The sequence below is a fragment of the Phyllostomus hastatus genome, unplaced genomic scaffold (genome assembly GCF_019186645.2).
Source record: "Phyllostomus hastatus isolate PE091 unplaced genomic scaffold, TTU_PhHast_1.1 phas_contig_2068, whole genome shotgun sequence".
Taxonomy (NCBI): Eukaryota; Metazoa; Chordata; class Mammalia; order Chiroptera; family Phyllostomidae; genus Phyllostomus; species Phyllostomus hastatus.
Genome location: NW_025333730.1, coordinates 65,189 through 68,446, shown reverse-complemented (window position 1 = coordinate 68,446; position 3,258 = coordinate 65,189).

Below are 3,258 nucleotides of genomic sequence, written 5' to 3'. Positions count from 1 at the left end.
CAGGAAAGGAGACTGGCTGAGAGCTTTAATTTTACTGAGGTGGTTGTAACCTCTGATTACAGGGGTTTGTGTGGTTTCAATCTCCTAATGGTATCTAAAGATGAGACTCAGCCTTTCTTACCAGAATTCCCATGTGAGAAAGGTGGAGAAGCACGTGGAAAAGTCCTCATTTGTCAGCTGCCAAACATAACAGGAAAGGCTGACCACTTATTCCATTCAACAACCATGAAAATGAGTAAAGAGCAAGATAAAGAGTCATTATGTGTGGATGACAACCATGTCTACAAAAAATGAGAACAAGATCTATGACTAAGGAAATGATGATGACGATGATGACAATGTTGATGATGATGATGATGATGATGATGATGATAGTGATGAGCATGGTTCTGATGGTGATATGGTATACTGAGAAGGGACCCTTGGTCCAATGAAACTATGCCTCCTCATAAATAAATTTAAATTCACTGTGGCTCCTCCAGTGAGGGGTGCCCTCTCTTCCCTGTAAGTGTGGAGAGATTTCATACATGGAGCCCCAGTGAACTGACTTGGGTGAGTCTCTGTGTGACCAGATGATTAATAACCTCAAAGGTATACAATCCCTAATTGTTTGGACCTGTGACAATGTTATTAAATATATCACAGACACTGTGAAAATGTGAATATGAACAAGGAAGCCCCTTTCCACAATGACATGTTCCCAGTTTCTTTTGATCTCTTCCTCCACAATCTTAAACATTTCTATTTATAATAACACCTGTCCATAAATATTTAGATATTCCAATGATAACAATCTTTCTGTATCATTCCCTGTGGTTTCTTCTGAGTCCTCAGTTGAAAAGTCTTTAATTACATATCGCGGGTAACACCCTGTTCATAAAACTCATATTTCTGTCATGTGACTAAAAAGAAGTCCAGTGTCCTCCCCTAACCTAACCCAGTTAGGGAAGTCACTCCCAGATGATGATGATGATGATGATGATGATGATGATGATGATGATGGAGTTACACTGGGTCTTCTTCCAGTATCTCAAGTGGAATCTCCCCCATAATCAAAGTCATCAGGTGTTTGAAGGCCTTGGCTCAGCTTTCCACTCTCAAAGATGAGATGCTTCTTCAGGATCTATGAGGACCATTGATTTAAGGATCCCTATTAAATTATCCTTCCAATAGTTTGGAATATTGTATGACATTTTTGTGTGACTCTAAATCCAAATATAAATTCCATGGAGTTTCTCTGCAGCATTTGCTGTTAAAACACTTGATAACATGCCTTCCTGTGAGGTTGAAGAGCAAGTTTCCTGTCATGTTAATTGCAATAGATAGAGCTCCCTGACTGAAGACCCGTCAGAATCTGTTAGAAAGATGGACTAGAAGGGTACTTTTGATCTGTGGATCATGGGGGGGGGTACACAAAATTAAACACTTTCACAATGATGTCCTGCCTGAATGGCATAGGATAGAGACTATGAGTAAAAGTCACTAACTGCATGGTTCTTCCCATTCCATGCCACAGAGTGATCACTGATTTGTCCTGGGGGTGGCAATGGGCCACTGGTGCAAGCAGAAGGACTTCTGGACATGGCAGGTCATTGTTGCTGACACTAAGTATTAAGTGAAAGTGCTATTTTCTCGGTCTTTGCAGAGATGTTGAGTGGTGGTAACCATGAGGTGGGGGTGCACTGGACCTGTAACACAGACCTGGTGAGTTACAGTTCTGTACAGTGAGCACCTACATCACTGCATGAGCAAAAGGGGGAAATGAAAATTCAAGTAGCTTATATCAGTTGAATGGACCATAAGTTTCTGTCACGGAATTGCCTTCAAGCATCAAAGAAATGAACACACAATGCATGCAACATATTCACACCATATGGATGGAGAATTTGGATGAAACTACCTAAATAGTTCAAAGGGACCTTGAGGACTGGTCCCTGGTTAGGCCCAGCTTTCACCACCAGCCCAGGACTTTCTGTTTCAGGTAGCACAAAAGCATGAAAGGAATTCTGCTGTCTCTGAAGGTTTTCACAACAGCATTGGTTGGAAATGTTGCCAGTGTGTCTCTCTCATGTCCAAGTTTCATAGGGACATTTAGCAAGATTTGTTTGAAATGACCCGGTGTTAACAAGCAGCTGTCTGGAGACATCAACTATCTGAGTGAGGGAGACATCTATAAAGTGTTCCATTCTTTTTTTACTTAAAATCATAGGCAAAGCATTGATCTTTCATAACAACTGCTTTGGATTCCACTCCAGATTTTTTTTTATTTGATGTATTAAATGGGATAATAACCTAGGTTAAGGCTGCTTGGTTTGCATAATGATTTATTACAACCTTTTCTTAGGTTCCATATTACATACCTTTTGTCTTGACTTCCACCCTCATTCCAGTCTGCAGGATGGATGAGTGCTTTCAGGCTTGGGATTTCCAGGTGTCTTGCAGACTTTCAAGTCTGGGCAGTTTCACATGGTATTCAAGCAGATGGAAAAAAATTCACATTGTTTGGGATGTCTGGGATGCCTTTACTCTGGGGTTGGGGCAATCCACACACAACACAAGGCACATACCACCCCTCAGGAAATGTTGACTCCCTTATATACTAAGTTCATGACGAGCCAGCATGGCGTCGAGGTATTATATAGAAGAGTGTGATTCTGGGCATGCCAGCCCTTACTCAAGGTTATATGAATACTGCTAAGTCATAATTGCCCGTGCATCTTGGTGAGGGACCATGACTGACTCCATTTCCCCTACAATAATCCCCTTCAGGGTCTCTCTCCATACAATCTACACAAGGATGTCTCCCAAGAGTGTACCTTGGCAAGAAGGACAGAGTCCTGGACCCAAATTCAGCAACAGCAGTAAGGCCACCCACGTGAGCCACGCACCCAGAGGGCCCCAGTGGGAACTGAAGCCCGTGCATGATCCCATGTGTTTCAATAATGCTTCAGGGTATGAGTCTGACACAGGACTATCAGGGTCCAGCCCATTTGGGCTTGTCCTTTGAGGTTCTCGATACAAAGGGTAGCCGGTCCAGCCAGCTCCACAGCCTCAGCTGTGAGTCACCCTGAGTTATGCCATACAGAGTAGCTGACACACAATCAGGTCCAGTCATACCACTGCTTCACCCCAGCATAGATGTTGGTCCAAGTCGGATTCCACAAGGGGTATTCACTGTTCCACTGGTCCTGTAACCAAGACCAGTTGGAGACAAAAACTGGAGAGATGGGCCATGGGATACCAGCCGACATGCTCAGA